Consider the following 12687-nt stretch of genomic DNA (forward strand, 5'->3'; position numbering starts at 1 on the left):
TGGAGAATTTTTTAGTATTAGGCTGGGCAAGGGTTTTGGGGTACATGGGAATAGTAATGTTTACCCCTACACTATCAAACACTTTCCCTACTGTTGCACTCACTGGAGTGGGAATAGTCATTTTTACCCCTACACTATCCATCACTTAGTAATTTGTACCCCTTCTTCCCAAACTTTTCAATCATGAGGACCCCCATTGAGTCACTATGGGAAGCCGGGGACCCCCAAGCAATTTGTAAGATTTAAATGTCAAACATTAAAACTGTAATAAAAAATAAATAAACACACACGTGTGCACATCAAACAAAAACTAGACTTGAGTTACTAAACATTTTACTATTTTATTATTAAAATTATTTGCAAAAATCGAAAATCTTAATGAGAAGGTCAGTCTTCAATGGTTGAAAATCTTCAATGATTCCCTCACTACTGTCCTCCAACAGAGCCTCTAATCTCGCCATAGCTCCACTGTCACATGTATTTAATTTATTTTATAGAACCTTTCATACCACTGTAGGGTGTCAAAGGACTTTACATCATACACATACAGAGATAATGAATCATACATGTGTAGATCAGTGAATAGAAAATGTTACATAAGACAAAGGGGACTAAAAGGTGTAGGATTCACACGTCATTCATACTGGTAGGCCTTTTTTAAGAGTGCTTGGTCTGGAGAAGCACAAACTCAGGATTCAGAACATAACACAGGGGTTAGTGTTGAATTTAATAATAAGGATTTATTTGTACACAAACAAACCTTTTCAGCAGCATCAGGATAATGAAAGACTGGGAAAAAGCATTACTTATTAACTTGTACCATGCAATTTGCATGCAGCTCTTTGATGGCAGTTTATAGCTCACTGTGCTAGATTATGATTGTAACTTGTGAACTACACAATAACAAAATAATCTCTGTGGCAAAAGCAGGAACCCACTGAGCTATGCACAAAACAAAATACTTTTTTTTTTAATGCATAGTAGACATTCTTTGCAGCAGGCATATTAACCATCTGCGCTTCCTTAGATGAGTCAAGGCTGCCACTGGACAAAACCCCAATCTCTCTCCAGAATGTACGTTAATCACCAGTGTTATCTTGACACTTTTATTGCTGGCCAAAAACTGCTGATTATAAAAGGAACCTTGCAGTGCTTTTAAAACTGCTACCTGCGGACCCCATGGGAATGTGTCATAGACCCCTGGGGGGTTCGCGGACCCCAGTTTGGGAACCACTTCCCTACTCTATCCAGCACTTACCCTACTGTTGCACTCACTGGAGTGGGATCAGTCATTTCCACCCCTACACTAGCCAACACTTAACCTACTGTTGCCCTAAAAGTATTATGCATTGTAATGTTATGCGTTGTAAGGGTATGCGTTGTAATGGTAGTTGCTGTAAAATCATGCGTTGTAATGGCATGGGCTGTAAAATCATGCAATGTAATGGTAGTTGCGATGTAAAGACTGTGTTGTAAAAGCATGCGTTGTAATTGCATTTGTTGTAACGTCATATATTTTGCTTGAACAGATGATGAGAATTTTTCTCTACTTTCCTTTTCTTTGCTGAATCCTAAACATTTAAACACATATTTGTGCGCATGACATCTGAGGAACACATTGGTGTACAGATCAGGCCCTGTGTGGTCCTGTCTCCAAAGTGAATTTAGGTTCTGTGCCACACCAGTGGCAGCAATCATAGGCCTTGGCAGTGGATACCCCTGATCAGGAGCGGCTCCTGGAGGGAGTGCTACGGGGCGGTGACTCAGGACGGGGGTGGGGTAGGGTGGGGGGTAGTAAAGTCCGCATTATGGCCGAACGGAGGTAAATATACAAATAATTAAATAAAATGAATTTCATTGCACGCACTGCATCGCATTTGGCGATGCAGCGTGTGCAATGAAATTCGTTTTATTTATTTATTTGTATATTTACCTCCGTTCGGCCATAATCCGGACTTTACTACCCCCCACCCTGCAACTCCCCTGCCCTGCGTCACCACCTGGCAGCACTCCCTCCAGGAGCCGCTACTGCCCCTAATATATGGCGGGGATGGATGGGCATATGATACCGAACCTGAGCTTGGTAGGCTGGACATGGGAAGATGCCAAAGTATCTATCCATGGTTGCCAATAGCACATGAGTGTACTTGATGATAATGTAAAGCTAACACTTGGGAACTAAATTAGACTTTTCATGAAAAATCCCAAAATGATATTTAAAGATAAAAGGAGTGTAATTTCCCAAAACAAAAATCTGGAAATTTGAGGGATAAATTGTATTGTTTCGTTTTCAGAAAATAACATGCTAAAGATTTAGGAAAATTAGTTGGCATGCTGAAACTAGAAAGGTGGACCTTCGAAATAAAGGAATACAATTTTCTGGAAAATAATAAGTTGTTCTGTGTAGTAGAGTTACAGTAGGGAAACATGCTTTGAGGGTAAATGTATGCTATTTTCACAGAATACAGGTGTTTGTTGAAAATGTGCTTATTTAGTTGAAAAGACAAGCAGGTACTTAATGGCAGCATGAGTTTATTTCAAAGTTTTGGAAGGTTGATGTTTGGGCAAAAAAGTTTACATTCCCGAAATATGTTTTAAATTGATATTAGAGTGATAATTCATGCTGTGCTAGAGACACTTGTTTGTTGATGATGGCATACCATGATTTCCTTTCCACCAGAGGACCATATATACACTCCGCATGCAAAAGAAATTACAAATAATCTTTTTTTTTATATAGTGTATTATTTATAGGGGCTGCATCCCCGCCACCTATAGTGGCGTCATTTATGTGACAGCAAGGGTTGGGGACATCACGCTATCAGTTCTGTAGATTTTTGTGCTCATTAGGGCTCCCCAAGTGCCATGTTCCCAGGTACTGCTTCCAGTTTCTTTCTTGAGGGGAGAAAAAGGAACCTGGTGGTGAGTGTGGAATGGTGAGCACCTGGGATCCAGAAGCTTGGAGACGTGTAGACTGCGGGGGTGCGTGGGGACGATTGGCCACACCCTGAAATTCCTGGGGGGTCTACAACATTGCTGACTGGGTGTTGTGTATGGAAATGGAAATGTAAATGTAGGTATACTTGTAAAGCGCACTGCCGCCCCATCTCGGGGCATCCTGGCGCTGTATACCGCTGTGGAACCCTTCCTGGCTTTCCCTGTGAGATGCTCCCTACTGGGCACCCCCAAGGTGAAGCCAGGCATCCCAGCGCTATTGGGGCCGTTGTGGAGATTAAGCAAGCTATTGCCCAGAGTTGCAGAGTGGGACCCATGATTAGAGTAGGCACCGAGGCGAGAATTATCGAGTCCACGGACATTGAGCCCAAGACCCTGCCGCGTCAGGAATTGAACCCTGGTCCCGGGCCAGACCTCTGCATCAGGGTCTGCCGCTCTAACCATTGAGCCACACTTCTTCACTGTTCAGGGTCTAATGGACACATGGCACTGTCACGGAAGGAGAGAGCTATGGGTGGGGTGAGCACTGGGTTGAAACCGGCATGAGCAGAGAAACACCATGGACCTGAAAGACAGTGGCTGTGTAGTGCGGGTGAGACCTGGATCTGTACAGCAGACTAGTTCTGAAACTTAGCTACATGGGAGACTCGTCCTGTCGCCCATTCCCCCAAAAAGTGAGGATTTGACTTGGAGAAGTCAGTGGAGTGCAACTGAGACAGAGGCCCGGGAAGTGAGGGGGGGGGGAGCAGCTGGGACAACCCTGATCAAAACTGGAAAAAGGGAGGAAGTTAAAAATCTTACCCTAGTGCTCCTGAGTCCAGTAATCAGCTTCTGCTCCAGACGAACTTAGGGGCATGAGACTCAGAGACACCACATTCAAAAGGAACAAACAAAGTGCCTGCATGTGACCATTCGGGTGGGGTAAGAATCTGGGGCTGCCCCGATCAAGATGGCCATTAACGAGGGTCAAGTCTGGCCCAACTGGTTATGTTGAATGCGAAGGTATCAACCCAGGCCAAATTACAAGACAAACACTGGCTATTTAAAGACAAAAATTATGCAAAAAAATATATGAACTATAACACAGGAAAATATACTGTTATAAAAAGTTTTTTTTTAATTATATTGATAAAAATAGATTAAACACATAAATCACATATATATGATAAATTGATACAATAAAAAGATTTTTGTTAATGATAAAAATGAGACATTTGTTTTAAAAAGGCTCGAGGGACAATATTGTAGTTCTATATGTTATTGGTGTGGCTGTAGTCTGTCAACGCGTTTCGACACGTCGTGGTGTCTTCCTCAGGACAATATTTTTTGCAGCCAAATTTTCTAGAAAGAACAAAACATCTTTAGCTTTTCTCAACATATAGTATATTGTGTTATAGTGCATTATTCTCTTATATTTTATATAAAAAATGAACTTTTTCTTTGATTTCAAGTATTCTTTTTTTAGCCAGGTACAAGAGTCTGATCAATGATTTTTCCACTGAAGATAGCCAAAAGTGCAGTCCTGACAGGAGTCTAAGAACACAATTCCTATAGTGAATCTTGGCATCAGAAAGAAATTATACATATATCTAGAATTATTCAATACATCTGATAAAGGCAGTTAAACACATGTATAGTTAGTAAATAACGTATAGATGCAGATAGTAACATTTTAAGGCTTTCCATCATATCAGGGCTTTCCATCATGTTCAAATGCAAATAGTCATATCTTTGGATTTTACATCGTACTTAAAAAAAGAGAGAGAAAAATAATAGACAGAGGTAAAGTTGTTAGAGGTATAAAACCATATTTCTGTTCTTGTAACTGGTGTATCTCCTAAGGATAGTCTGCTTACGGGTTTACATATTCCCTAATATCTATTGTAAAATGATTCCACATTCATTAATTTGTAAAATATTATTAATAGAAACGACCTATTTTGTATCTGTTGTATTTTGTATCTGTTTCCTGTAGATACTTATTCTGTTCAGTATAAATTTAAAAAGTAACTCACCATTATATATAGGATGAACTCAAAATCACTTAGATAGCTGTAATTTCTGTGATATCAGTTAAAAAAACAGTCGATATTCATCGGGCCTGAAAGGTTATAGTGAAAAAACAGTTGGATATTATTTGTTTACTCATGATTGTTCTTTTTTTTCCAATCGCTTATTAATACATATTAGTACCATAATCCTAACTTTCATTGACTGATTTGTTTCCATATTCTTTTTTTGTTACAACCAGTTATCCTTTGTTCTATCACTTTTTATTTTATCACCTAATGAGATTGGAAGCATTTTTTACCTGGAGTGGCTTCTTATATGCCATTCAGTCTTCAACAGTAACCACGAAGAATGAGGCACCTCAAAAAACTCTTTGTTTCGGTATGTGAAATCTACAAAGACAAAATTGTATCTGTAGCTATTCCATCATATCGCTATATACTACTCTAAAGTGGAATTCTTAATTTGCATAAATGCGATATAATATTTGCATATTCACGCGAAACCTTTTTCTGAAGATTTCACTGCTCACTTCTCATTCTTCGTTTCAGAGATACATAACCACTTTTTTCTTTAAAACCAATGTTCTACAATAGAAGAAATATTGGAACATGGAATCAAGATCTAGAAAAACGTTTTCAAGTCGAGTTTTAAAGAGTAAATTACTGATTTCTTACCGCCACGGACGATATATTAGAAGGGAGGTCGTATAAAATGCTGATACTGGAGAAAACGCTCAGGACGCCATGATAAGTCTGGATGTTACCCCTTACACCTAGACCATAAAAACCCATGTTAACAGTCTTTTAGTTTGAAGATATTTCTTTAAATAGTTTTGCGTGGAAAAAGCAGGGGGTCTTCTTACCTTTTGGGATTACGCTATAAATATACGAATGATGATTTCCTATTGTTGATTTTAAAATGTGAGACTACAGCAGATTAGCTGAGTCTTTCTTTTGGCGTATGGCTGGCAGGGGACACAAATTTTCAAGCGTCAAGATGCGAAGACGTTAAGATGTGAAGACCTTCCCAAAGCGTAGGGTTTGAGAAATCTATGAGAGTAAGACAACAACAAATTGACATTGTCTTAGTATTCTAAAGTTTTAGGGAAAGAGAAAAAGAGTTATTCTCTCTTTCTGTTTGTTATTTATATAGCGTTTCCCCGGTCTAAGTGCGCTTACCTCTAAGGATTCTCCTGCTCTAGTACTTCTGGTGTCTGCTGGCTGGTTCGAAAAACGAAGGGATTTGCAAGCCACTTCTCCATTGGTATTTATACAGAAGTGTTGTGATGTCATAATTTCAAAGCCCCGCCCCTATTTAAAGGTAAAGCGTTTGTATGGTTGACCTATTCCCTCACATCGTGTTTGGATTTATAGAATGCTTATACTTATTGTTTACAAACCAATACATGGATTACTCATACTCATGGTTTACAAACAAGAATATTGATTCAGACACATATAGAATTTTCGTCTTTAATCTGAATTATATTTGTGTAGAATATATTATATCTAAACTTATTTAATAAGTTTAGATATAATATATTCTAATATAATATATTCTACACGAATATATTGCAGATGTGATTTATGTGTTTAATCTATTTTTATCAATATAATTGAAAAAAAACTTTTTATAACAGTATATTTTCCTGCGTTATAGTTCATATATTTTTTTGCATAATTTTTGTCTTTAAATAGCCAGTGTTTGTCTTGTAATTTGGCCTGGGTTGATACCTTCGCATTGAACTAATTTCCCTGACCCAGGAACTTTATCCTTACCAGGCGGTCCTTGATATATCACATAACCAACTGGTTATGTTGATCATTCTTGAAAAAAAGTTTAACACAGTTAGGTGGGAGTTCTTAATAAGGGTAGTGGGTGGGGATTACATAAAACTATAGATTAAGCTGCTTTACTCAAAGCCAACAGTCAGGGTAAATACAATAAAGAATATTTTCTGAGGCCTTGAATGTCCAAAAAGGTATACAGCAGGGATTCCTCTCGCCTTCAATATTTGCATTAGTCAAGAAGCCACTGTTTTAGCAGAGTCGTGAATGAAAACTATGTCCTTGGAATCATGAGGGCTGTTGTATGCATACAATTTCTCTGTACGCGGATGCCATTCTAATTTATCTTAATGATGCTAACAATGGCACCATACTTATACTTAATAAATCTGACTAGAGGTTATGACTTCAGGTCAATAGGGGTGAGTCATGCATCTTTCCAATTAGCCCAGTGGATCAGATGGAAGCTACACACATTTAGGTATCTAGGTATATGAATGTATATTGCAAACCACAAGACATGATTGAGGGAAACACTGGGAAAGGAGATTAGGTCCCTGAGTGGTAGTGTTCCCTTCTAGAATAGAATATCTGAATTCCACTATGGAAAAATGGTGCCCTGGTGGTGGTGGAAGCCCAGGTTCCTTTATTAATTCACTAATATGCATCTCCTACTACCCAGGAACATTTTCAGGGAATTGGACTCACTGCGGACAATCTTGATATGGAAGATCAATAGGTGAAGAGTTGCTCTAAGAAGACCCTGTGAATGTAGTGGTCGGAAGGAGGTCTTAGGGTGCTCAATTTTGAGCTTTACTCTATAACAGCTCAGCTGTAGTGTGCTGCGCGATGGTTGTCAGACACTCTGTCATTTAAAATAAGTTGGGTTTGGCAGGTGATGAAACTGTATGTGGCAATGATGCGACTGCTGCACCTAAAGGAAATGCAAAAGAAGTGCACATCCAAGCTTAGCTTGGATCATTAAACTTGCAATGCAATGTTGTAAGATAAATGGAGATTTAAAGCAGCATATGCTCCATCCATTCCCTTAATGGATATAATGGAGAGACACTGGCTGTGTGTCAAATTGGGATTATTCCAGAGTCTGCATGGTTGGCAACCTATATGCCGATGGCAGGTTTCAGCCCTTTGCTGTATTGATGGAACTGTATGGTATACAGTCAGGTCATATTTAGGTCTTGTGCTGACAGCACATACACTGTCCACAGGTGGAGGAATTGTTTGCAATAAATGGCTTGCAGTCCGCCCGATGCTTTCCATTTGTTGGCATCATTGTCACTCTTCTTTGCTACCTCCTAATAGGCCAGAGGGTGCCCTGCATCACTTCCTTTTCTGTCTTTGGTGCACAGACCAACCACAGATTGACAGCGGCGGGCGGTGAACTGCATCACTGGAGAGACGTCAAGGGGACTGTGATGCAAACCCAGTGGGGGGCAAAAAGATAATTACAAAACAAAATGGTACTTACCCACGCTCTCCTCTGTGTTTCACTCTCTCCTTTGTTTTCTTTTTCGTTCTGGGATGCCATCAGTTCGACTGCACCTCATGGAGCCTCAGGCAACCCCCTTCTGCAAATCCCGTCACTGCTCTCATGCTGCCTATGAGCAGAATGAGAGCAGCCCCAGCATTGGCTTGGAGAGGGCTACCTCGATGCTACAGCAGGCACAGGAGGTCTGTGCCTTCTCTCCACCCAGCTGTCTGGAGAGGTATACACTGCGCAGGTCAGGCTGGCTGCCGCAAGACAGCCGGACAAAGTGACATGCGCAGTGTAAACTGGAGTGAGCACCACTCCCCTGCTGCCAGTCAGAAGCAGTGCCCCGCCCCCAAACACTAATTGGGCACCAGTTACATTACAAAAATTTACATCCAATTTTTAGACACCGGAGATATATTACGTGATTTGCTAAGAATCATACGATGTTGAGCGGACACAGAAACTCAAACTTTGTTCCCTGGTTCTGAAGTCGGAAGCTCTGGCCATAGCACCACATCCATTTTGCCCCATTCACTCTCCATTTTGGGTATAAATGAAGGAGAAATGCTGGGTCCAGGTGGTTTTCCTGGAGCTCACGCCAGCTGTGCCCAATGCCAGGGCTGCCATACCACAGGGCTGCTGCCAGGTGTTGATTCCATCTTCCATGACCTTCACCTCTTCTTTCTTCTTTTGTCAATGATTCACTCATTTTCTCTTTCTTCTTTCTTCTACCTTTTCTACCTCTCACCCACTCTTGTTTCCTATGGGTCATAGTGTGATGATGCAAGAGTGACAGGCTACAAAAATATGTGTGTATGCCAATCATCTGCAAACATTAAGCACTACCAGGACCTTCTTTGCACTATACATGTTTGTTCAATCACATGCACTTATTCATGTACTTTATTTATCATAGTGTTTTGTGCCTCCTTTGCAACGCTAACAAGGAACTATGTGTATTTGGTGCACATATTTTAGGAGAACACCATCTGCCACGACAGTCAATTCTCTACTAATGGCATAGCTTGGTACACAGGACAATGGAGGTGACTGGACCGGTTTGGATCTGCTGTTTATCCGAAGTCCAGCTGCAGGTACTGGAGAATGACTTGCAGGGTTCTGAGGCACATCTGCCAACACTGCCTTTATCCATGGGAGCTTTGCATTTGATATATTCTACTGTTGGAATATAGTTGGATATGTGTGCCCGGCAGTGCCGCTACTGCCATCTTTTTCTCTTATGCCACACAATTCAATTCCATTTCACACAATGCGATGCAGTTTCAATCCACTCCACACAAGGCCATGCCACTTACTATACTCCAATACACACCATTCCATGCCAGACAATTCCACTCCACCTAACACAATGCCATACATTCCACTCCACTTCAAACAATTCCTTGCCATGCCACACAGTGCCACGAGAATTTCACTCCTCGCCCACTACCCTCAATGCCACACAGTTCACTCCACGCACACAATTCACCTCCTCCTCACACTATGCCACATAATTCCACTCCACTCCACCAAAAGCCACATGAGTCCACTCCACGCCACACATTGACCCATAATTACACTCCACTCCATGCCACACATTACACACAATTCCACTCGAAGTCATACAGTGCTACGCAATTTAGCTCCATTGATCTACTCACAATGCCATACAATTTCACTCCACTCCACACAATGCTGGTCCACTCTACTCCACTCCACTTCACATAATTCCACTCCACTCCTCACAATTCCACTCCTCTCCATACAATGCCACACAATGCCTCTCCACTCTCTGCCACATAATTCCACTCCACTCCACACAGTGCTACACATTTCCACTCTACGCTACACAATTCCATTCTACTCCAAACAATTCCACTCCAGTCCACGTGTACAATTCCACAAAATGCCACACAATTCCACTCTATTCTACACAGTGCCCACAGTTCCACTCCATACTACACAATACACACATTTCCACTCCATTGCACTGCACTCTACACAATGTCACACAATTCCACTTCAGGCCACCCGATCCCACTCCACATCACACAATGCCACATAATTACACTCCATGCTGCACAATGGCACACACTTGAACACCACGCCACACAATGCCACACAATTACACTCCACCACACATAATGCCACTCTGCTCCACTCCACTCCACACAATGCTACTTCATGCCACATAATATCAGTGTACTCCATTACACACAATGTCAATCCAAACCATACTTCACAATTCCACTCCACTCAACACACACTCTATTTCACTCACTACCACTCCATGCCACACAATGCCCCTCCACTCCATGCCACACAATGCCACTCCATGCCATACAATGCCACTCCAATCCATGACACACAATGCCACTCCACACAATGCCACTCCATGCCATGCCACTCTAATCCACTTCACCAAAACTAATAGATCTCACAAATTCGAGACATATTGGCCTTGGTAATGCTTAATTCATCATGGCAATCTAGTAGGAATCTTGATGGATAGATGTGAAGATGTAACAGTGCAAGACCCTGCCAGTAGCAGCGCATTGCAACTAATATACACACTTGCCAATGGAAGGAAGGCTATCACACAAATATATAGGGCACTACCATTAGACCCCCATGGTGCACTAACACAACTAAAGAAGAAATAGGGACAGTACCTGGCTTAGGAATTGACAGATGAGGAACGGGGGTGGGGTGGTGGAATATGCCCGAGGGGTCTTGCAAAGCAAGGAAGCAAGGTTCAAGTTGCAGCAAAGTTACTATCTTCATAGAGGGTACCTGACGACTACAAGGCAAGGACAAATATACTCAAAAGATGGGTCTAATTGCAAGAGGTACAATACTGAGAACACTGACTTCTTTCCATGATATGGGGGTACCCGTTAGTAGCAGATACTGGGAACGATTGGTTGTAACAATTTATTGGGCCACAAGGCCAACAGAATTACAGAACCCCAGCTGCCATCTAAGGTTATTCTCAAGACCCTGGAAGAAAAAGTAGGTAGCAAAATGTTGGACAGTGCACTACTATTGGCTAAAAGATGCATAGACTGAAGTGGATTTCGGTGTCTGGGGCCTGTGATAGGCAGTGGAAAATAATGGTGCTCTTCTGAGCGGACCTGGAGGGAAAGCTGCAAACGCAGTGTCAAAAGAGAATTTTTCCAAGGATTATAAGAAGTAATTTAATCCTTTAAGGAGCAGGTGAACACAGCAGCGCAGACCCTGAGGTTTTAGGGAACTGATGAACAGAGTCAACAGTTTCAAAATGATCACTTCTAAGTTTTGGGTCCGGTATCAGCTAAGCCCTGCTTGGGCAGGCCCATTCCCCCTGAAGTGCTCACATGTGCATCGCAGGATAGCCTGCCATTTCCGGGGCCTGGAGGCAGCAGTACGCGCGCCATCTTGATTTGACGGTTCAGGCTTTTGAATACATTCACCTCACAGCACACGAGCACATAGAAATGAAAATGAATGTAAGTAATACACTGAATTTTTTTTGTGTGTGCAGTGTATCATCCACTGGAGTTACATATTTAATGGTTTAATCGGTTTATTATCTAAAAATCAATCCGAACGTAACTGAAAATATAAGAATGGGTTTTCTAATTTGATGCTACTTATGATGCATATCAATCATGAGAGAAAGTTCTTTTCGATTGTAATGTGGGAATGCAGCAGAAAATTGTGCTCAATAACTTGTTTAGTTGACACCTAAAAATAAAAAAAATGTTTTTTTTAAGAAAGGGTAAGGGAAAATGAAATTAAAAGAAAACTGAAATGGAAAGCACAGAATAAAGAGACAGGGAAGGTGAAAACAAAAAAGGAAGGGGCATGTTATAATAAATAGTAATGAAAAGAGAAAGAGAAACAGGAAAATGAAATTAGAAGGAGAAATTAAATGGGTGTATGCATGAAAATGGAAAAGGATATGAAGCAATGGTAGTATAGAAAAATGTGAAAAGGCAATGGTTGCCCACATAGTGGCCGAGATGTGGGTCTCAATTTAAAACAATCACACATTTTTTCAGGTTTGTGGTTATCCACCAACTTTCCAAGGCATGCAGCCTAAAACACCTTTTGTGGTGAGCAGATTTTCTCACATGTAAAATGACACCAAACTGGTGTATATTACACCTGAGTAATCCCATTAAGAACAGACAATGTAGAGTTACACTTGAACAACAAGATATTTGGGCATGTGAATATAACTCCAAATCGCTTTTGTGAATCTGGTCCCTAGTCCAATAAAGGTCCTCTTAACAAGTTGCTCGTGAATTTCAATGGGACCGGTAACAGACGTTACCGGGTCCATCAAAATGATAAATTGTGGTGTTTCAAATAGGGATTTTATTTGGTGAAAGGAACCAAAATCTATGTATAAAACACGGGAGAGGACATGCTGAAATTATGGCAGAATAATTA

Source organism: Lissotriton helveticus, chromosome 10, assembly GCF_964261635.1.
Source record: "Lissotriton helveticus chromosome 10, aLisHel1.1, whole genome shotgun sequence".
In the NCBI taxonomy this organism is placed as follows: Eukaryota; Metazoa; Chordata; class Amphibia; order Caudata; family Salamandridae; genus Lissotriton; species Lissotriton helveticus.